This window comes from Ascaphus truei, chromosome 6 (assembly GCF_040206685.1).
Source record: "Ascaphus truei isolate aAscTru1 chromosome 6, aAscTru1.hap1, whole genome shotgun sequence".
NCBI classification, from domain to species: Eukaryota; Metazoa; Chordata; class Amphibia; order Anura; family Ascaphidae; genus Ascaphus; species Ascaphus truei.
In genome coordinates this window covers 137,231,389-137,255,884 of record NC_134488.1, presented here as the reverse complement: position 1 = coordinate 137,255,884, position 24,496 = coordinate 137,231,389, and the positions used below count along the sequence as shown (strand labels likewise).

The following is a 24,496-nucleotide window of genomic DNA, read 5'->3' as shown; positions in this document are numbered from 1 at the left end:
TGTGAGCCCCATCATTACCGTATAGAACACAGCTCTCCGGTTACATGTACACGTGTGAGCCCCATCATTACCGTATAGAACACGGCTCTCCGGTTACATGTACACGGTGTGAGCCACATCATTACGTATAGAACACGGCTCTCCGGTTACATGTACACGGTGTGAGCCCCATCATTACCGTATAGAACACGGCTCTCCGGTTACATGTACACGGTGTGAGCCCCATCATTACCGTATAGAACACGGCTCTCCGGTTACATGTACACGTGTGAGCCCCATCATTACCGTATAGAACACGGCTCTCCGGTTACATGTACACGGTGTGAGCCACATCATTACGTATAGAACACGGCTCTCCGGTTACATGTACACGGTGTGAGACCCATCATTACGGTATAGAACACGGCTCTCCGGTTACATGTACACGGTGTGAGCCCCATCATTACCGTATAGAACACGGCTCTCCGGTTACATGTACACGGTGTGAGCCCCATCATTACCATACAGAACACGGCTCTCCGGTTACATGTACACGGTGTGAGCCCCATCATTCCCGTATAGAACACGGCTCTCCGGTTACATGTACACGGTGTGAGCCCCATAATTCCCGTATAGAACACGGCTCTCCGGTTACATGTACACGGTGTGAGCCCCATCATTACCATACAGAACACGGCTCTCCGGTTACATGTACACGGTGTGAGCCCCATCATTCCCGTATAGAACACGGCTCTCCGGTTACATGTACACGGTGTGAGCCCCATAATTCCCGTATAGAACACGGCTCTCCGGTTACATGTACACGGTGTGAGCCCCATCATTACCGTATAGAACACGGCTCTCCGGTTACATGTACACGGTGTGAGCCCCATCATTACCGTACAGAACACGGCTCTCCGGTTACATGTACACGGTGTGAGCCCCATCATTACCGTACAGAACACGGCTCTCCGGTTACATGTACACGGTGTGAGCCCCATCATTACCGTATAGAACACGGCTCTCCGGTTACATGTACACGGTGTGAGTTCCATCATTCCCGTACAGAACACGGCTCTTCGGTTACATGTACACGGTGTGAGCCCCATCATTACCGTATAGAACACGGCTCTCCGGTTACATGTGTGAGCCCCATCATTACCGTATAGAACACGGCTCTCCGGTTACATGTAAACGTGTGAGCCCCATCATTACCGTATAGAACACGGCTCTCCGGTTACATGTACACGGTGTGAGCCACATCATTACGTATAGAACACGGCTCTCCGGTTACATGTACACGGTGTGAGCCCCATCATTACCGCCTAGAACACGGCTCTCCGGTTACATGTACACGGTGTGAGCCCCATCATTACCGTATAGAACACGGCTCTCCGGTTACATGTACACGTGTGAGCCCCATCATTACCGTATAGAACACGGCTCTCCGGTTACATGTACACGGTGTGAGCCACATCATTACGTATAGAACACGGCTCTCCGGTTACATGTACACGGTGTGAGACCCATCATTACCGTATAGAACACGGCTCTCCGGTTACATGTACACGGTGTGAGCCCCATCATTACCGTATAGAACACGGCTCTCCGGTTACATGTACACGGTGTGAGCCCCATCATTACCGTATAGAACACGGCTCTCCGGTTACATGTACACGTGTGAGCCCCATCATTACCGTACAGAACACGGCTCTCCGGTTATATGTACACGGTGTGAGCCACATCATTACGTATAGAACACGGCTCTCCGGTTACATGTACACGGTGTGAGCCCCATCATTACCGTATAGAACACGGCTCTCCAGTTACATGTACACAGTGTGAGCCCCATCATTACCGTATAGAACACGGCTCTCCGGTTACATGTACACGTGTGAGCCCCATCATTACCGTACAGAACACGGCTCTCCGGTTACATGTACACGGTGTGAGCCACATCATTACGTATAGAACACGGCTCTCCGGTTACATGTACACGGTGTGAGCCCCATCATTACCGTATAGAACACGGCTCTCCGGTTACATGTACACGTGTGAGCCCCATCATTACCGTATAGAACACGGCTCTCCGGTTACATGTACACGGTGTGAGCCCCATCATTACCGTATAGAACACGGCTCTCCGGTTACATGTACACGGTGTGAGCCCCATCATTCCCGTATAGAACACGGCTCTCCGGTTACATGTACACGGTGTGAGCCCCATCATTCCCGTATAGAACACGGCTCTCCGGTTACATGTACACGGTGTGAGCCCCATCATTACCGTATAGAACACGGCTCTCCGGTAACATGTACACGGTGTGAGCCCCATCATTACCGTATAGAACACAGCTCTCCGGTTACATGTACACGGTGTGAGCCCCATCATTACCGTATAGAACACGGCTCTCCGGTTACATGTACACGGTGTGAGTTCCATCATTCCCGTAAAGAACACGGCTCTCCAGTTACATGTACACGGTGTGAGCCCCATCATTACCGTACAGAACACGGCCCTCCGGTTACATGTACACGGTGTGAGCCCCATCATTACCGTACAGAACACGGCTCTCCGGTTACATGTACACGGTGTGAGCCCCATCATTACCGTACAGAACACGGCTCTCCGGTTACATGTACACGGTGTGAGCCCCATCATTACCGTATTGAACACGGCTCTCCGGTTACATGTACACGGTGTGAGCCCCATCATTACCGTATTGAACACGGCTCTCCGGTTACATGTACACGGTGTGAGCCCCATCATTACCGTATAGAACACGGCTCTCCGGTTACATGTACACGGTGTGAGCCACATCATTACCGTATAGAACACGGCTCTCCGGTTACATGTACACGGTGTGAGCCCCATCATTACCGTATAGAACACGGCTCTCCGGTTACATGTACACGGTGTGAGCCCCATCATTACCGTATAGAACACGGCTCTCCGGTTACATGTACACGGTGTGAGCCCCATCATTACGGTATAGAACACGGCTCTCCGGTTACATGTACACGGTGTGAGCCCCATCATTACGGTATAGAACACGGCTCTCCGGTTACATGTACACGGTGTGAGCCCCATCATTACCGTACAGAATACGGCTCTCCGGTTACATGTACACGGTGTGAGCCCCATCATTACCGTACAGAATACGGCTCTCCGGTTACATGTACACGGTGTGAGCCCCATCATTACCGTACAGAACACGGCTCTCCGGTTACATGTACACGGTGTGAGCCCCATCATTACCGTATTGAACACGGCTCTCGGGTTACATGTACACGGTGTGAGCCCCATCATTACCGTATAGAACACGGCTCTCCGGTTACATGTACACGTGTGAGCCCCATCATTACCGTATAGAACACGGCTCTCCGGTTACATGTACACGGTGTGAGCCCCATCATTACCGTATAGAACACGGCTCTCCGGTTACATGTACACGGTGTGAGCCCCATCATTACCGTATAGAACACGGCTCTCCGGTTACATGTAAGAAAACACTGTCTCCAACTACACGCCAATCTCCCTTCTCCCAATACTATCCAAAGTCATGGGAAAATGTGGTATGACCCCCATTTAACATTTGGGATGCACAGTGATACCCCGACATCCAAAACCTATGCCAAATTAGGTGTATTTTACAGGAACAAATCCTCCCTAAGGCCGAGTCCATAGAAGGACAGGCAGCGCTGAGCCGTGCGGACGCTCCGCGCTGAGCCCCTGCATCCTCAATGAAGATGCCTTGAGAGGGGGCTCACGCGAGCGTCCGCAGGCGTGCTGAGGCGCTGGAGTTTTCAGCCAACAGCCAAGCTGTTTTTCAGCGCGCTGTCGGCTGAAAACATCCAATCAGCGCGGAGCTGCATCAACGTCACGGCGCTGTGACGTCGGCGCGTCGCGGGCAATTGGCCCAGCGATATCACTGCCCCGCCTCCCTCAGTCTCCCCCCGCCTCCGATCGCGCCCGCTGGCTCGCCTGCATGGGCATGAAATCGCGCAGATTTCAGCAGGCGAGTGTCAGCGCGGTCCAGCACTGACAACCCCTCTATGGCCCCAGCCTAAGTCTGCTGGTCAGAAAACGTATCGCACAGCAGATGCTAATGCCAATTATAGACTATGGGGACATCGTATATGGTACGGCACCCCAAACCCACCTTAACAAACAAGACACCCTCTACAACTCAATATGCCGTTTTGTTCTCCAATGTAACTACAACACATCACTGCGAAATGCTCAGAGAACTAGAATGGTCATCACTCGAGTCTAGGCGCAAAGTTCACCTTTCCTGTCTTCCCTTCAAATACTTTCTGGGCAAGCTACCCACCTATCTGAACAAGCTCCTCACCCCTACCACATGCAGCACCTATCATCTGAGATCTGACTCTAAAAGACTGTTCATGGTCCCAAGGTTCAGCAAAGTATCCGGCCGTTCCTCCTTCTCTTACCGTGCACCCAAAACTGGAACAACCTACCGGAGACTCTCACAGCCGCCACCATTAAGTTTTTCAAGACTTCAGCCTCACATTTTAATCTGGTCTGTAACTGTTACACACGCCCATAACATCTATTGTCTTTAACTCTTTATGCAATGTCTTTAAATATAATGTATAATCCTCCTCACTAATAACCTCCTCACTTAATGTATCCATGTAGTGTCATCATAACTCTGTGCCCAGGATATACTTGAAACCGAGAGGTAACTCTCAATATTCTGAGGCCAGAGTCATGTGTGGTATGAATAGCTAAGATAGCTTCAACTCAGCCCTCTTTCCAAAGCACAACAAGTCCTGTATATTTCCTTCACTTTATTTAGGAAAGCAGCAATAAAAACAGGCATTTGTGGATGAGATGTTTGTGTTGGAAAAGTGTATCTGTGTGTGTGCTTTTAGTAAGGGCAGGTGAAAAGGATGAGGCCTTGCCAGTAGAGAGGTAACAGAAGGTACTCACTCAGCCAATGTTGGAAGTAAAAGGAAGTGTGAGGGAATTCTGGGTAGCAGGAATAGTCTTGGGACAGACTATCTGGAAACAAACAAGAGGGGAAGCAGAATTGCCCATTCTGAGAAGAATCTCAGAGGTTGCTGTAGCAACTCACTGGCTACCTGCTCACAGGCAGAAAGGGCAACATATGTATGTGGAACAAATGCCTGCAGCTGAACTTAAGGAGCTGACAAGCAGAAGGGGGGGTCAGGCAGAAATGTGATTCTTGTTCCATGATACTCAATGTATTTCTCACACCAAGTGCAGCCTATGTCTTTGGTGGGACACGCTTCAACAGGCTACATGTTACTGTTTAAAACATGCACCTCCAACATCACACAGGCTGGGTCTTCAGATACACCTGCAGTGATCAGGGGAGCGAGAGCCCCGTTAGTCCAGGTGCGATAGGACAGCGAGTACTTCAGTATTAGGCGATACCGTTTCTATTTGGACTAACAATTGATATTATAAAACAAGCTTCGATTGCAAGCTCTTCGGGGCAGGGACACCTTTTCCTGTTATGTCTGAAGCGCTTATTCCCGTTGTGTTATAATATATTATGCCACGTGTATTGTAAAGCACACACACACACATATATATATATATACTAGCTGAGAGCCCCGGCGTTGCCCAGGATGTTTGTGGTGTGGGTGTGGCATTTGGGTGGGGAGTGGTCCACGCGGCCCATGTGCGGTGGTAGTGCTGCTGTGGCTGTACTTATGGTGATTGTATCGGTGTGCTGATTTGGGAGGGTTTGGTGCTGATGTGGGGGTGCGGATGTGGGTGTGCCGATGGGGGAGGTGCAAAGGTGGCGATGTGTGGGTGCTGATGGTGTTGATGGGGGCTGGGAATGGCGGGGAGCCGAGAATGCCAGTGTGCTGGGGGGGCATGGGATACCGGTGTGCTGATGTGGTGGTGCTGGGGATAGTGTGTGTGTGTGTGTGTGTGTGTGTATACGTGTGTGTGTGTATACATTGTATGTATGTGTGTGTGTGTGTGTATACAGGTGTGTGTATGTGTACGTGTGTGTGTATACATGTTTGTGTGTATACATTGTATGTGTGTGTGTATACATGTGTGTGTATGTGTACGTGTGTGTGTGTATACATGTGTGTGTATACATGTGTGTGTGTATACATTGAGTGTGTGTATACATGTTTGTGTGTATACATTGTATGTGTGTGTGTGTGTGTGTGTGTGTGTGTGTGTGTGTGTGTGTGTACGTGTGTGTATACATTTGTGTGTGTGTGTATGTGTGTGTGTGTGTGTGTGTGTGTGTGTGTATACATGTGTGTGTGTGTGTGTGTATACATGTGTGTGTGTGTGTGTATACATGTGTGTGTGTGTGTGTGTGTATACATGTGTGTGTGTATACATGTGTGTGTGTGTATACATGTGTGTGTGTGTATACATGTGTGTGTGTGTATACATGTGTGTGTGTGTGTGTATATACATGTGTGTGTGTGTGTATACATGTGTGTGTGTGTGTGTGTGTATACGTGTGTGTGTATACGTGTGTGTGTGTGTGTGTATACGTGTGTGTGTGTGTGTGTATACGTGTGTGTGTGTGTGTATACGTGTGTGTGTGTGTGTGAGTATACGTGTGTGTGTATACGTGTGTGTGTATACATGTGTGTGTGTGTATACGTGTGTGTGTGTGTGTATATACGTGTGTGTGTGTATACGTGTGTGTGTATACGTGTGTGTGTATACGTGTGTGTGTGTGTGTGTATACGTGTGTGTGTGTGTATACGTGTGTGTGTATACGTGTGTGTGTGTGTATACGTGTGTGTGTATACGTGTGTGTGTGTGTGTGTGTGTCTACGTGTACGTGTACGTGTGTGTGTGTGTCTACGTGTACGTGTGTGTGTGTCTACGTGTACGTGTGTGTGTGTCTACGTGTACATGTGTGTGTGTGTCTACGTGTACGTGTGTGTGTGTCTACGTCTACGTGTGTGTGTTGGGGGGAGGTGGTGGGGAAGGGGGGGGAGGTGGGGGGAAGAAGGGGGGAAGGTGGGAAGGGGGAGGTGGTGGGGAAGGGGGGGGAGGTGGTGGGGAAGGGGGGGGGAGGTGGTGGGGAAGGGGGGAGGTGGGGGGAAGAAGGGGGAGGGGGAGAGGAGGGGGGAAGGGGGGAGAGGAGGGGGGAAGGGGGGGAGGTGGTGGGAAGGGGGGGGGAGGTGGTGGGGGGGGAGGTGGTGGAGGGGGGGGGGAGGTGGTGGTGGGGGGGGGAGGTGGTGGGGGGGGGAGGTGGTGGGAAGGGGGGGGAGGTGGTGCAAAGGGGGGGAGGTGGTGCGAAGGGGTGAAGGTGGGGGGTGGTGTGAAGGTGGGGGGAGGTGGTGAGGAGGGGGGAGGGAAGGGGAGGTGAAGGTGGGGGTGGAGGGGAGGTGAAGGGGGGGTGGAGGGGAGGTGAAGGGCGGGGATGGAGGAGAGGTGAAGGGGGGGTGGAGGAGAGGTGAAGGGGGGGTGGAGGGGAGGTGGAGGGGGGGTGAAGGGGAGGTGGAGGGGGGGTGAAGGGGGGGTGAAGGGGAGGTGGAGGGGGGGTGAAGGGGAGGTGGAGGGGGGGTGAAGGGAGGTGGAGGTGGAAGGGAGGGGAAGTGGAGTGAGGGGAGGTGAGGGGTGGGTGAGGGGAGGTGAGGGGTGGGTGAGGGGAGGTGAGGGGGGGTGAAGGCCGCTCAGTCACCTGTCCGGCCGCTCACTCACCCGTCCAGCAGCTCACTCACCCGTCCAGCAGCTCCCTCACCCGTCCAGCAGCTCCCACGTGGATCTGAGGCGGGAGGCAGCTTGTTGTGGCCGCTCCCCCGCTGTGTCCCGGGCGCGCGCTCCCCCGCTGACTGTAGCGGCGCCGGGGGGGGGGCGGGGGGGGTGGAGGGGAGGTGAAGGGGGGTGGAGGGGAGGTGAAGGGGGGTGAGGGGTGGGTGAGGGGAGGTGAGGGGAGGTGAAGGCCGCTCACTCACTCGTCCGGCCGCTCCCACGGTAGCGGCGCACGTGAGGGGGAGAGCAGGAGGCCCGGGCCGCGCTTCCCCTCTCCGGTAGCGGCGCACGTGAGGGGGAGAGCAGGAGGCCCGGGCCGCGCTTCCCCTCTCCGGGAGCGGCGCACGTGAGGGGGAGAGCAGGAGGCCCGGGCCGCGCCGCGAGGGAGGAGGAGCCTGGAGTTTGCTGCTGAGCAGGAGGGCCGCGCTTCCTCCGCGGCGCACGGTGAGGGTGATGGTGCGGCTGGGGATGTTGCGGAGCGTGGGGATTTGGGTGAGGTGGGGAGGGGGGAGAGAGTGAGGGGCACCGGGAGAGGAGGGGGGGGGGGTGTGTGGAAGGTGAGCTGCGGTCCAACTGACGGGGGCTGAGTGTGTGTGTGTGTGTGTGTTTTTTTATTTATTTTTTTGTTTGGCCCGTCACTCTGCCTCAGGCCAATGAGAGGTGTGGGGGCGGGCAGGCCAAGGGACCAATGAGATTGCCGCTAGGGACGCAGTCATACAGTGAACTCAGAAATATATAGTAGATATATATACATATACATATATACATACACATATACAGTGCTTGACAAATCACCCAAAAATCTACTCGCCGAACCAAAAAATCTACTCGCCACCTAGTCCCGCCCCTAGTCCCGCCCCCAACCCGCCCCGCTTTAAAAAAAAATACATAAATAAAATAAATTGAATAAATTCCCGAATAAGAACATTCGTTTTTGACATAAGTTTATTTATTGTATTACATTATACTACAATTAGTCCTTGTTACGTGTGTGTGTGTATGTGTGTGTGTGTGTGTATGTGTGTGTGTGTGTATTTGTGTGTGAGATTGAGTGTATGTGTGTATAAATGTCGGATATAGAAAAAAAAGCCAGAAATGAATGACTAGTTTCCTGCACCCCTTAACCAGTGTCTGGATGCCCCCGCTTCACAATATTTAAAGCAGCAATCCCGCCTGGGATCTTACCTGATCCGCAGTCCCTCAATGTCCAGGTACCCTAATTCCCGCAATGTTTTACATTGGAGGGGATGTGTTTCCTACCTGTCTTCTGGGTTAGGGGGGGTTCCAATGTCTCCCGTGTGAAGCTTGAGTCAGATCTGGAAGAAAGCAGAATATAGGTTATTTCGGTGTAGTATAGGGCAGTTAAGATACACAGGGTAAATAAGATATCCAGATCCAGAGTGTGAGGCAGAGCGTCAGAGAGACAGAGAGGGGAGAGAGACAGAGAGGGGAGAGAGACAGAGAGGGGAGAGAGACAGAGAGGGGAGAGAGACAGAGAGGGGAGAGAGACAGAGAGGGGAGAGAGACAGAGAGGGGAGAGAGACAGAGAGGGGAGAGAGACAGAGAGGGGACAGAGACAGAGAGGGGACAGAGACAGAGAGGGGACAGAGACAGAGAGGGGACAGAGACAGAGAGGGGACAGAGACAGAGAGGGGACAGGGGCAGAGAGGGGACAGGGGCAGAGAGGGGACAGAGACAGAGAGGGGACAGAGACAGAGAGGGGACAGAGACAGAGAGGGGACAGGGGCAGAGAGGGGACAGGGGCAGAGAGGGGACAGAGACAGAGAGGGGACAGAGACAGAGAGGGGACAGAGACAGAGAGGGGACAGAGACAGAGAGGGGACAGAGACAGAGAGGGGACAGAGACAGAGAGGGGACAGAGACAGAGAGGGGAGAGACAGAGAGGGGAGAGACAGAGAGGGGAGAGACAGAGAGGGGAGAGACAGAGAGGGGAAAGACAGAGAGGGGAAAGACAGAGAGGGGAAAGACAGAGAAGGGGGATAGAGAGACAGAGAGGGGGGAGAGAGAGAGACAGAGGGGGGAGAGAGAGAGACCGAGAGGGGAGAGAGAGAGACAGAGAGGGGGAGAGAGAGACAGAGAGGGGGAGAGAGAGACAGAGAGGGGAGAGAGAGAGACAGAGAGAGGGGAGAGAGAGAGACAGAGAGGGGAGAGAGAGAGACAGAGAGGGGAGAGAGAGAGACAGAGGGGGAGAGAGAGAGACAGAGAGGGGAGAGAGAGAGACAGAGAGGGGAGAGACAGAGAGGGGGTGGAGAGACAGAGAGGGGGTGGAGAGACAGAGGGGTGGAGAGAGAGAGGGGGGGAGAGACAGAGAGGGGGGAGAGAGAGGGGGGAGAGAGAGAGGGGGGGGAGAGACGGGGGTAACTGACTGACGGGGGGGAGGCAACTGACTGACTGGGGGGGGTAACTGACTGACTGGGTGGGTGGGAGGGGTGGGATGACTGACTGGGTGGGGGGGGGGCGGGGGATGACTGACTTTTGACTGACGGGGGGTGGGGGTGGGATGACTGACGGGGTGGGTTGACTGACTGGGTGGGGGGTGGGATGGCTGACCGTATGGCTGACGGGGTGGGGGGGGGTGGGATGACTGACTGGGTGACTTTGACTGACTGGGTGACTGACTGGGTGGGGGGTGGACTGACTGGGTGGGGGGGGAAGACTGACTGGGTGGGGGGGAAGACTGACTGGGTGGGGGGGAAGACTGACTGGGTGGGGGGGAAGACTGACCGGGTGGGGGGGGAAGACTGACTTATGACTGACTGGGTGGGGGGGTGGGATGACTGACTTATGACTGACTGGGTGGGGGGGTGGGATGACTGACTTGGTGACTGGGTGGGGGGGGTGGGATGACTGACTTGGTGACTGGGTGGGGGGGTGGGATGACTGACTTGGTGACTGGGTGGGGGGGTGGGATGACTGACAGGGTGACTTTTGACTGACTGGGTGACTGACTGGGGGAGTGGGGTGACTGACTGGATGGGGGGGGTGAGGTGACTTACTGGGTGACTGGGTGGGGGGGTGACTGACTGAGTGGGGGGTGACTGACTGAGTGGGTGGGGGAGTGACTGACTGAGTGGGGGGGTGACTGACTGAGTGGGGGGGTGGGTGACTGACTGACTGGGGGGTTACCTCTGGTGTCCTGCACACACACATTCTCTCTCATACCCATACACACACACAAACACAAATACTCCATCTCTCTCGCCGACACACACACACACACACACACACACACACACACACACACACACACACACACACACACAATCTCTCTCTCCCATACACACATATTCACACACACACACACACTCTCTCAATCTCTCTCTCATACCCATACACACACACGGGAAGGGACGTGCACCGGAGGGGAGAAACACCCCGCTACTTCCTCCCGTCCCACGCGAGCAACGGGAGCACCGAGGGGAGAGAATCACCGGCAACTGCAACATCTGCAGACCCGCGCGGGCAGCGGGAACACAGGAGAGGGAGGGGGCGAAGAAACACCCCGGCCACTACGTGACCCGCGCGGGCAGGGGGAACACCGGAGGGGGGGCGAGAAACACCCCGGCCACTACGTGACCCGCGCTGGCAGCGGGAACACCGGAGGGGGGGGCGAGAAACACCCCGGCCACTACGTGACCCGCGCGGGCAGCGGGAACACCGGAGGGGGGGGGGGCGAGAAACACCCCGGACAGTACAGTATGTGACCCGCGCGGACCGGAGGGGGGGGGGGAAGGAAAACCCCCGGCTTTTACAGTATGTTCCGACCCGTGCGGGCAGTGGGAGCACCGGAGAGAGGGGGAAGGATGTACAGTATCAGTGTCTATAGTATATAAATATTTAAAGTGCATTAAATTCCCCCCACCTGAAGAATCTGTCCAAACTCCTCCATGACCGGATCAGTAAATTGTAAATTATAGGAGCTGACACAATTATACAGGAGGATATGAGGAGGAGGAGGAGGAGGAGCAGCAGACACACACGCACTCAACCCCCTCCCCCCCATTACTTACCCGTGCAGAAAGGGCGGTTTGAAGTCCTGGCAACTCCATCCCACGTCACAGCCAATCAACTACGAATTTTTTTTTTTTACGAACAGGGGATTTTTTTTTTGCAGAGCAGGGGAAAGGTTACTGGCCACGAGCCAATATCCGATCGCAGCTGGCGAGTTGGCGACCGGGTTTGTCGAGCACTGCACATATATATACATATACATACACATACACACACACACACACACAATGACGGGGGAGGGGTGCCAAGCGAGTAATAAAAGGGGTCATCCCCATTAGGCACCCCCTTCCACCGTCTGGGAGGTGAGGGGTTAACCCGAAATGTACTTACTATACATATGTTCCCCTGCTTCACAACCAAATGGTACGTCCCTTGGTGATCCTATTCCCACATTTAGAGGGAATTAATGTATTTTTATTCCCCTGCTTCATGGCAAACGGTTTTATTTGCTAGGTGTGTATCAGGGTACAATTATTGGTGTTTGTACCTTTGCAGTGTATGCAGCAACCACATACACTGGGATCCAGGTGGGAGGGGAAGGGTTAATGTTAATTTGGTGTTTATAGCCCTTTGTTCCTTTTCCCGCCTTTGCAGGCTCCATCTTGCAGTCTCTCCATAGTTCGCCATTACAGCCCCATGTAACCCTATGGAGATTCCGGCAATTTGGGCCTGATATCGTAGAAGACCTGCAGGTGGCGCCCGAGAGGAGGAGCGGCGGTTCTCCATTGAAAGTGAACGGAGTAATGCATTTCAACTGGGATTCCTGGAAGCCGACCTCCGGAGACGAGCTGGCAGCCAGCCAGACCGCAAGAGCGGAAACAATGTCTAAAAAACGCTTTGTTCAGGTCTCGGTCAAGTTCACGTCCAATTGGCATGGGAACTTTTGTTCTAGGGCACCCAGGAATAAAGTTCATTTTGCCCCTGGCCCCTAAGAACCGCCTCACTCGACCCCAACCGGGTCCGACAATCAATGGCGGCGAGAAAGGGTGGCGCCGGCCATGAGGGTCGCACCATTGACCGTAATGGCGGTGAAAGCCGCGTGGCTTTCAAGCACTAAGTGGAAAACACTGTAAACTGAAAACCCATAACTCCGGTTCCGTGGGAACCAGAGGGCTGGGATTTGGCAAGGATGTAGTCACTGCTCCAGCATGACAATTTCCAGCCCTCTCCCCTGAACCGGACGGAGTAGGGTTAACTGTAAAAAAGTGTGTGTTTCCCATTGACTTCAATGGTAGCGGAGGTCCCATTGAATCCTATGGCAGCGCCGGCCATATTGATTCTAATGGAGGAAAGCCGCGTGGCTTGGAAACGGCTAAGTCAGAATGTGCAGAAACATGGAACCCATAACTCCGGTCCTGTTCAACCTAGAGGGCTGAGATTTGGGTACCATGTAGTCATAGTTCCGGCAGGATTGCATGGGAAATACCGACCCTCTCGGGGAAACAGGACGGAGTCAGGGTAATTGTAAAGTCTGGGTTTCTGCCATTGACTTGCATGGCAGGAAAAAGCCTCGTGTTCAAAAGTGCTTTTAAAACTGCATTTGTGCAACTCCGGTCCGGTGGGTCGCAGTGAGCTGAGACTTGGCCACCATGGAGAGTCCCCTCCGGCATGAGGGTCTGGCAAGTTTCAGCCCGCTCGGCCCAGCTGAACGGATTATTTTAATGTGTAGATATTAAGAAATGTATTGTATTTCAAGGCTGGGATAAAAGCCCGCGAAAGTTAATGGTTCTGCTTCATGTTAATGCTCAGGGGGGCGACCCGTTGTCTACAAGAGACCCCCTGATCAAAGGCTCCACCACTCTGATTGTATACAATAGGGCGGAGAAACGCAGGGTTTGAGTGGTCTGTAAGTGCTGTCATTCACACTTACAGACAAAGGATTTCCTGACCAGATCCACGTCTGGTACACTTTTAGGCGCCCTGTGTTTAGTGTGGGGCTAGAGAAATGAGACCCCAAGGGCCAGATGTGCGCATGTGCCAACTAACTGGGGGCATGGTCCAACAATGCTTCTCACGTTAGCTGGCAAAGGGTCATTGGGTGGAGGTAAATGAGAACCAATGCCTGGCACCCAATGTTAAGGTATAAGGCTGGAATCCCATATAAACCAGTGTAAACCCTATACCCATTGTCTTCGCGTTTTTGGTCTTCGTTGTGACTTCGTTTTGTATCCTGAATGAATTGCCAATCCTGTACCTGATTGCTTCATTGTCCAACCCATAAGTAAGTGTCCATATTCTGTGTGTTATTTGTATATTTTGTGTGTTCACCTTCTTTAAAGGAATAAACTATATTTATCATATCATAGTCGCATTCAATTCAACCCAGATATTTTGGTGTATATTATAACCCTGTACGAGCTACCGTGACACACACACACACACACGAGCTTTCGAGAGTTCCTCTCTCCCTCAGGTCAGCGATACCGATATACAGATTATTCCACGAGTTTAACACAGATATAACACCAAGATAACAACCCAAGGCAGGAGATGTAGGACGGGAATTGCAGAGAGAAGGTTAAATAGACAGGGCAATAAGTGAATGAAAGGACAGTGAGAAATGCGGGAGAGTATGCAGGACCATATATCTATAAGCAGTGTGAGGGTGTGCGCAGCAGGGGGGGAGGGGGGGTGGTTAAACTTAACAGAGAGGCAGAGAGAGATATTTCAAAAAAATGCTGATAATGTGTAGGAAACCCCATTTCAGCATCAAGTCCTCTTGTTTTAGTGTCGAAGAGAATTATCATTTTACATTTAGATGTTTTCCATTCTTGATGCTTTCAAACGTTCCTTTAAGGATTTAGATGTTTAAATCATTTACACCGGGATCTGGCGGTGAGCAGTGAAGACTCACCGGGGTGCCGCATCTTCCTTCTTCATGGTGTTATATATTTCTCGCTCAATCCCCATGAACATTTGCACAATTGGAGGCCTGTTGTGTAGATTAACACTATATAAGAAGCACAATGTAGATAATTTATGCTAATTAAATTGATGTCCCTGTATTATGTCAGCAAGCACCAGATAAACCGCGGGAGGTTCATGTTCATGAAACGAGAAATAAGGCTGCGGCCAGGATGCGCTGAGCGGGCACTGACGCTGGCCGCGATGAAACACATTGCAGCCATGTGTGTGGCCAGCGTGAGATAGCTGCTTGCCGAAGCAAGCAAAATTGAATTTGCTCCTCGATGGCGCATCACGTGAGCGGTTCGCCCAATGAGAACGAACCAGCTCCGTGACATCATGGCCGCGCCCCCCGGCATGCCCACCTAGCCGGCCACAAATCTCCCGGCCGAGCAGGGAGCGTGACATCACCACTCAAGAGCGCCAGCGCGCTCGCTCCCTGGCTGCAGCCTACGGCTTTGGTCCCGCTGCGTCCGCGTTACTCACCAGCTGGGGTATCCCCCCGAGCCGGTCCCAGTCCCCCCTCGCTGCACGGCTCACTACGCGCTGTGACGCGTCAGCCGCCAGGGGATGCAAGAGAATTGCGATCCCGAGAGGTGACGCGTCACAAGGTGCGCTGGTGAGCCAATCAGCGCCGGGTCTGGAGTTAGAGGCAGCTTCCCCCACCTCCAAAAGGTAGATGGGGAAGTGTGTGTGTGTGTGTGTGTATGTATAGGTTGTGTATGTGTGGGGGGGACCGACGGGGGAGGGTGGGACAGCACAGAGTCTCCTCACCCCGTGCCTCCCCACTGCTGGATGAAGGTCTCCCCACTGCTGAATGAAGGTCTCCCCACTGCTGGATGAAGGCCTCCCCACTCCTGGATGAAGGCCTCCCCACTCCTGGATGAAGGCCTCCCCACTCCTGGATGAAGGTCTCCCCACTCCTGGATGAAGGCCTCCCCACTGCCGGATGAAGGCCTTCCCACTGCTGGATGAAGGTCTCCCCACTCCTGGATGAAGGTCTCCCCACTCCTGGATGAAGGCCTCCCCACTCCTGGATGAAGGCCTCCCCACTCCTGGATGAAGGCCTCCCCACTGCTGGATGAAGGCCTCCCCACTGCTGGATGAAGGCCTCCCCACTGCTGGATGAAGGCCTCCCCACTGCTGGATGAAGGCCTCCCCACTGCTGGATGAAGGCCTCCCCACTGCTGGATGAAGGCCTCCCCACTGCTGGATGAAGGCCTCCCCACGGCTGGATGAAGGCCTCCCCACGGCTGGATGAAGGCCTCCCCACGGCTGGATGAAGGCCTCCCCACGGCTGGATGAAGGTCTCCCCACTGCTGGATGAAAGTCTCCCCACTGCTGGATGAAGGCTTCCCCGCTGCTGGATGAAGGCCTCCCCGCTGCTGGATGAAGGCCTCCCCGCTGCTGGATGAAGGCCTCCCCGCTGCTGGATGAAGGCCTCCCCGCTGCTGGATGAAGGCCTCCCCACTCCTGGATGAAGGCCTCCCCACTCCTGGATGAAGGCCTCCCCACTCCTGGATGAAGGTCTCCCCACTCCCCACTGCTGGATGAAGGTCTCCCCACTCCTGGATGAAGGTCTCCCCACTCCTGGATGAAGGTCTCCCCACTCCTGGATGAAGGTCTCCCCACTCCTGGATGAAGGTCTCCCCACTCCTGGATGAAGTTCTCCCCACTCCTGGATGAAGGTCTCCCCACTCCTGGATGAAGGCCTCCCCACTGCTGGATGAAGGCCTCCCCACTGCTGGATGAAGGCCTCCCCACTGCTGGATGAAGGCCTCCCCACTGCTGGATGAAGGCCTCCCCACTGCTGGATGAAGGCCTCCCCACTGCTGGATGAAGGCCTCCCCACTGCTGGATGAAGGCCTCCCCACTGCTGGATGAAGGCCTCCCCACTGCTGGATGAAGGCCTCCCCACTGCTGGATGAAGGTCTCCCCACTGCTGGATGAAAGTCTCCCCACTGCTGGATGAAAGTCTCACCACTGCTGGATGATTGCCTCCCCACGGCTGGATGATTGCCTCCCCACGGCTGGATGAAGGCCTCCCCACGGCTGGATGAAGGCCTCCCCACGGCTGGATGAAGGCCTCCCCACTGCTGGATGAAGGCCTCCCCACTGCTGGATGAAGGCCTCCCCACTGCTGGATGAAGGCCTCCCCACTGCTGGATGAAGGCCTCCCCACTGCTGGATGAAGGCCTCCCCACTGCTGGATGAAGGCCTCCCCACTGCTGGACGAAGGCCTCCCCACTGCTGGACGAAGGCCTCCCCACTGCTGGACGAAGGCCTCCCCACTGCTGGACGAAGGCCTCCCCACTGCTGGACGAAGGCCTCCCCACTGCTGGACGAAGGCCTCCCCACTGCTGGACGAAGGCCTCCCCACTGCTGGACGAAGGCCTCCCCACTGCTGGACGAAGGCCTCCCCACTGCTGGACGAAGGCCTCCCCACTGCTGGACGAAGGCCTCCCCACTGCTGGACGAAGGTCTCCCCACTGCTGGACGAAGGTCTCCCCACTGATCTCCCAGGCACGGTGGGGGCCGCCCCTCTTCCCCAATACATTTTCTCATTCCCTTTTCCATCTTCTGATCTCCACTGGAATCAATTACAACTTTAGTCCAACAATGGTCGTTTCTTCTCGGGACATGTCCGGGTCACTGCCATTTCCATTCCTTCCCCCCCTGTGCTGATGTCACAGACTTTGGTTTCTAACCCATTGATTATTTTTGCCTCTCTTCGGGTCTTACCCAGCATGCATCGTTCAATCCTTCTTTGAGTTGACTTAAGCTTCTGCATTATCTTCGTGTTTAGGGTCCACGGGTCACATCCACACGTGAGCACGGGCAGTATCCACGGGTCACATCCACACGTGATCACGGGCAGTATCCACGGGTCACATCCACACGTGAGCACGGCCAGTATCCACGGGTCACATCCACACGTGAGCACGGCCAGTATCCACGGGTCACATCCACACGTGAGCACGGGCAGTATCCACGGGTCACATCCACACGTGAGCACGGGCAGTATCCACGGGTAACTTCCACACGTGAGCACGGGCAGTATCCACGGGTCACATCCACACGTGATCACGGGCAGAATCCACGGGTCACATCCACACGTGAGCACGGCCAGTAGCCACGGGTCACATCCACACGTGAGCACGGCCAGTATCCACGGGTCACATCCACACGTTAGCACGGCCAGTATCCACGGGTCACATCCACACATGAGCACGGCCAGTATCCACGGGTCACATCCACACGTGAGCACGGCCAGTATCCACGGGTCACATCCACACGTGAGCACGGCCAGTATCCACGGGTCACATCCACACGTGAGCTCGGCCAGTATCCACGGGTAACTTCCACACGTGAGCACGGGCAGTATCCACGGGTCACATCCACACGTGATCACGGGCAGTATCCACGGGTCACATCCACACGTGAGCACGGGCAGAATCCACGGGTCACATCCACACGTGAGCACGGGCAGTATCCACGGGTCACATCCACACGTGAGCACGGCCAGTATCCACGGGTCACATCCACACGTGAGCACGGGCAGTATCCACGGGTCACATCCACACGTGAGCACGGGCAGTATCCACGGGTCACATCCACACGTGATCACGGGCAGTATCCACGGGTCACATCCACACGTGAGCACGGGCAGAATCCACGGGTCACATCCACACGTGAGCACGGGCAGTATCCACGGGTCACATCCACACGTGAGCACGGGCAGAATCCACGGGTCACATCCACACGTGAGCACGGGCAGAATCCACGGGTCACATCCACACGTGAGCACGGCCAGTATCCACGGGTCACATCCACACGTGAGCACGGGCAGTATCCACGGGTCACATCGACACGTGAGCACGGGCAGTATCCACGGGTCACATCGACACGTGAGCACGGGCAGTATCCACGGGTCACATCCACACGTGAGCACGGGCAGTATCCACGGGTCACATCCACACGTGAGCACGGGCAGTATCCACGGGTCACATCCACACGTGAGCACGGGCAGTATCCACGGGTCACATCCACACGTGAGCACGGGCAGTATCCACGGGTCACATCCACACGTGATCACGGGCAGTATCCACGGGTCACATCCACACGTGATCACGGGCAGTATCCACGGGTCACATCCACACGTGAGCACGGGCAGTATCCACGGGTCACATCCACACGTGAGCACGGCCAGTATCCACGGGTCACATCCACACGTGAGCACGGCCAGTATCCACGGGTCACATCCACACGTGAGCACGGCCAGTATCCACGGGTCACATCCACACGTGAGCACGGGCAGTATCCACGGGTCACATCCACACGTGATCACGGGCAGTATCCACGGGTCACATCCACACGTGAGCACGGGCATTATCCACGGGTCACATCCACACGTGAGCACGGGCAGTATCCACGGGTCACATCCACACGTGAGCACGGGCAGTATCCACGGGTCACATCCACACGTGAGCACGGGCAGTATCCACGGGTCACATCCACACGTGAGCACGGGCAGTATCCACGGGTCACATCCACACGTGATCACGGGCAGTATCCACGGGTCACATCCACACGTGAGCACGGGCATTATCCACGGGTCACATCCACACGTGAGCACGGGCAGTATCCACGGGTCACATCCACACGTGAGCACGGGCAGTATCCACGGGTCACATCCACACGTGAGCACGGGCAGTATCCACGGGTCACATCCACACGTGAGCACGGGCAGTATCCACGGGTCACATCCACACGTGAGCACGGGCAGTATCCACAGGTCACATCCACACGTGAGCACGGGCAGTATCCACGGGTCACATCCATACGTGAGCACGGGCAGTATCCACGGGTCACATCCATACGTGAGCACGGGCAGTATCCACGGGTCACATCCACACGTGAGCACGGGCAGAATCCACGGGTCTAACACTTTGGGTGCCCCAGGACATCGCCCCGTTCAGGAGAAACATTACGTGTCTGGGAGGAAAAAATGGAGCCCCGTGCTGATTAAAGGTTTTCATGGTAACCTCGGGCGTGAGATGATGAATCCCTTTCAGTGCCTGAGGGGCCACAGCACCGGGGAGCCACGGCCATTCAGCATTCCGCGGTCATGCGACAGTGGCGTCTCAGATGACAGAACAGAGGAGGCGTCCACAGCGCAGAACACAATCTCCCCTAGAAAATGAACAAATAGTGTATGAGGGAGCCACTATATCACAGCACCCTGCAGTGCCAGAGCCCGCGACGTGGCACCTATACCATGGTGTGCCTGCAGTGCCAGAGCCCGCGACGTGGCACCTATACCATGGTGTGCCTGCAGTGCCAGAGCCCGCGACGTGGCACCTACACCATGGTGTGCCTGCAGTGCCAGACCCCGCGACGTGGCACCTATACCATGGTGTGCCTGCAGTGCCAGACCCCGCGACGTGGCACCTATACCATGGTGTGCCTGCAGTGCCAGACCCCGCGACATGGCACCTATACCATGGTGTGCCTGCAGTGCCAGACCCCGCGACATGGCACCTATACCATGGTGTGCCTGCAGTGCCAGACCCTGCGACGTGGCACCTATACCATGGTGTGCCTGCAGTGCCAGAGCCCGCGACGTGGCACCTACACCATGGTGTGCCTGCAGTGCCAGACCCCGCGACGTGGCACCAATACCATGGTGTGCCTGCAGTGCCAGACCCCGCGACATGGCACCTATACCATGGTGTGCCTCCAGTGCCAGACCCCGCGACGTGGCACCTATACCATGGTGTGCCTGCAGTGCAGACCCCGCGACGTGGCACCTATACCATGGTGTGCCTGCAGTGCAGACCCTGCGACGTGGCACCTATACCATGGTGTGCCTGCAGTGCAGACCCTGCGACGTGGCACCTATACCATGGTGTGCCTGCAGTGCCAGACCCCGCGACGTGGCACCTATACCATGGTGTGCCTGCAGTGCAGACCCCGCGACGTGGCACCTATACCATAGTGTGCCTGCAGTGCCAGACCCTGCGACGTGGCACCTATACCATGGTGTGCCTGCAGTGCCAGACCCCGCAACGTGGCACCTATACCATGGTGTGCCTGCAGTGCCAGACCCTGCGACGTGGCACCTATACCATGGTGTGCCTGCAGTGCCAGACCCCGCGACGTGCCCCCTATACCATGGTGTGCCTGTAGTACCAGACCCCGCGACGTGGCACCTATACCATGGTGTGACTGCAATGCCAGACACCGCGACGTGGCACCTATACCATGGTGTGCCTGCAGTGCCAGACCCTGCTATGTGGCACCTATACCATGGTGTGCCTGCAGTGCCAGACCCCGCGACGTGGCACCTATACCATGGTGTGCCTGCAGTGCCAGACACCGCGACGTGGCACCTATACCATGATGTGCCTGCAGTGCCAGACCCCGCGACGTGGCACCTATACCATGGTGTGCCTGCAGTGCCAGACCCCGCGACGTGGCACCTATACCATGGTGTGCCTGCAGTGCCAGACACCGCGACGTGGCACCTATACCATGGTGTGCCTGCAGTGCCAGACCCCGCGACGTGGCACCTATACCATGGTGTGCCTGCAGTGCCAGACCCCGCGACGTGGCACCTATACCATGGTGTGCCTGCAGTGCCAGACCCCGCGACGTGGCACCTATACCATGGTGTGCCTGCAGTGCCAGACCCTGCAACGTGGCACCTATGCCATGGTGTGCCTGCAGTGCCAGAGCCAGTGACGTGGCACCTATGCCATTGTGTGCCTGCAGTGCCAGATCCTGCTACGTGGCACCTATACCATGGTGTGCCTGCAGTGCCAGACCCTGCGACGTGGCACCTATACCATGGTGTGCCTGCAGTGCCAGACCCTGCTACGTGGCACCTATACCATGGTGTGCCTGCAGTGCCAGATCCTGCGACGTGGCACCTATACCATGGTGTGCCTGCAGTGCCAGACCCCATGACGTGGCACCTATACCATTGTGTGCCTGTAGTGCCAGACCCTGCGACGTGGCACCTATACCATGGTGTGCCTGCAGTGCCAGACCCTGCGACGTGGCACCTATACCATGGTGTGCCTGCCGTGCCAGACCCTGCTACATGGCACCTATACCATGGTGTGCCTGCAGTGCCAGACCCTGCTACGTGGCACCTATACCATGGTGTGCCTGCAGTGCCAGACCCTGCGACATGGCACCTATACCATGGTGTTCCTGCAGTGCCAGACCCCGCGACGTGGCACCTATACCATGGTGTTCCTGCAGTGCCAGACCCTGCGACGTGGCACCTATACCATGGTGTGCCTGCAGTGCCAGACCCCGCGACGTGGCACCTATACCATGGTGTTCCTGCAGTGCCAGACCCCGCGACGTGGCACCTACTGTATACCATCTCACCACAGCGAATAAATGCACATTACTTTCTATATCCTTTAATCCCAGCATGTGTCAGAAGTTACCAAAAAACGGGACATTGGAAAATTGTACCGTGACAAATAATATAGTTGTGTTTGTCTCATCAAACAGTGGAAAAGGCTTCTGGTACGGTTCCACACAAGAGGTTAGTGTACGAAATAAAGCAAATTCGGACAAGGTCCAAATATTTGCTCCTGGATTGAAAACTGGTTGAAGGATAGACAGAGAGTTGTCACAAATGGAAGTTTTTCAGGTTGGGCTAAAGTTGTAAGTGGAGTGTGTCAGGGATCGGTACCAGGACCCCTGCTTTTAAACTTGTTTATTAATGACCATGCGGTTGGTATAAAGACCAAAGTCTCCATGAGACAATAGGAAAGGAAATCCCTGCCCCAGAGAGCTTACAATCTAATTGTTGTGTTGGGAGAGTTACAGAGACAGCGGGCGAGGGAATAAGGGCAGTAGATGGCAATGCTTGGCCGCACTGGTGGGTAGGAGCAACTGTGGGTGTGGGACAGAAGCCAGGAGTCCGGGCTGTTGGGATGCTGCATTTGTGATGTGAGCTTTAAGGTTGGTCGGTATTAAATTAGATAGGTTAATACCATTAGCAGGGGAAGAGGTGGCAGGGAGGCGCGGGAGGGAAGAGGTGGCAGGGAGGCGCGGGAGGGAAGAGGTGGCAGGGAGGCGCGGGTGGGAAGAGGTGGCAGGGAGGCGCGGGTGGGAAGAGGTGGCAGGGAGGCGCGGGTGGGAAGAGGTGGCAGGGAGGCGCGGGTGGGAAGAGGTGGCAGGGAGGCGCGGGTGGGAAGAGGTGGCAGGGAGGCGCGGGTGGGAAGAGGTGGCAGGGAGGCGCGGGTGGGAAGAGGTGGCAGGGAGGCGCGGGTGGGAAGAGGTGGCAGGGAGGCGCGGGAGGGAAGAGGTGGCAGGGAGGCGCGGGTGGGAAGAGGTGGCAGGGAGGCGCGGGTGGGAAGAGGTGGCAGGGAGGCGCGGGTGGGAAGAGGTGGCAGGGAGGCGCGGGTGGGAAGAGGTGGCAGGGAGGCGCGGGTGGGAAGAGGTGGCAGGGAGGCGCGGGTGGGAAGAGGTGGCAGGGAGGCGCGGGTGGGAAGAGGTGGCAGGGAGGCGCGGGTGGGAAGAGGTGGCAGGGAGGCGCGGGTGGGAAGAGGTGGCAGGGAGGCGCGGGTGGGAAGAGTTGGCAGGGAAGCGCGCGTGCGAAGAGGTGGCAGGGAGGCGCGGGTGGGAAGAGGTGGCAGGGAGGCGCGGGTGGGAAGAGGTGGCAGGGAGGCGCGGGTGGGAAGAGGTGGCAGGGAGGCGCGGGTGGGAAGAGGTGGCAGGGAGGCGCGGTTGGGAAGAGGTGGCAGGGAGGCGCGGGTGGGAAGAGGTGGCAGGGAGGCGCGGGTGGGAAGAGGTGGCAGGGAGGCGCGGGTGGGAAGAGGTGGCAGGGAGGCGCGGGTGGGAAGAGGTGGCAGGGAGGCGCGGGTGGGAAGAGGTGGCAGGGAGGCGCGGGTGGGAAGAGGTGGCAGGGAGGCGCGGGTGGGAAGAGGTGGCAGGGAGGCGCGGGTGGGAAGAGGTGGCAGGGAGGCGCGGGTGGGAAGAGGTGGCAGGGAGGCGCGGGTGGGAAGAGGTGGCAGGGAGGCGCGGGTGGGAAGAGGTGGCAGGGAGGCGCGGGTGGGAAGAGGTGGCAGGGAGGCGCGGGTGGGAAGAGGTGGCAGGGTGGGAAGAGGTGGCAGGGAGGCGCGGGTGGGAAGAGGTGGCAGGGAGGCGCGGGTGGGAAGAGGTGGCAGGGAGGCGCGGGTGGGAAGAGGTGGCAGGGAGGCGCGGGTGGGAAGAGGTGGCAGGGAGGCGCGGGTGGGAAGAGGTGGCAGGGAGGCGCGGGTGGGAAGAGGTGGCAGGGAGGCGCGGGTGGGAAGAGGTGGCAGGGAGGCGCGGGTGGGAAGAGGTGGCAGGGAGGCGCGGGTGGGAAGAGGTGGCAGGGAGGCGCGGGTGGGAAGAGGTGGCAGGGAGGCGCGGGTGGGAAGAGGTGGCAGGGAGGCGCGGGTGGGAAGAGGTGGCAGGGAGGCGCGGGTGGGAAGAGGTGGCAGGGAGGCGCGAGTGGGAAGAGGTGGCAGGAAGGGAAGAGGTGGCAGGGAGGCGCGGGTGGGAAGAGGTGGCAGGGAGGCGCGGGAGGGAAGAGGTGGCAGGGAGGCGCGGGTGGGAAGAGGTGGCAGGGAGGCGCGGGAGGGAAGAGGTGGCAGGGAGGCGCGGGTGGGAAGAGGTGGCAGGGAGGCGCGGGTGGGAAGAGGTGGCAGGGAGGCGCGGGTGGGAAGAGGTGGCAGGGAGGCGCGGGTGGGAAGAGGTGGCAGGGAAGCGCGCGTGCGAAGAGGTGGCAGGGAGGCGCGGGTGGGAAGAGTTGGCAGGGAAGCGCGCGTGCGAAGAGGTGGCAGGGAGGCGCGG

General features: G+C 56.6%; 1 protein-coding gene across 4 annotated transcripts in view; it reads right to left on the bottom strand.

Annotated features, from left to right (window-relative positions):
- The window catches only part of LOC142497967 (uncharacterized), a 44,141-nt gene that overhangs the window by 7,178 nt on the left and 12,467 nt on the right, over positions 1-24,496 (bottom strand). The window contains exon 1 of one of the 4 annotated variants that reach the window (XM_075606452.1): positions 8,978-9,196. The exons of the other annotated variants lie outside the window; for them this stretch is intronic. The gene's annotated coding sequence lies outside the window, so the exon portion shown is untranslated. Of the gene's footprint in view, positions 1-8,977; positions 9,197-24,496 lie in introns of those variants that run through there. 4 annotated transcript variants of the gene reach the window in all.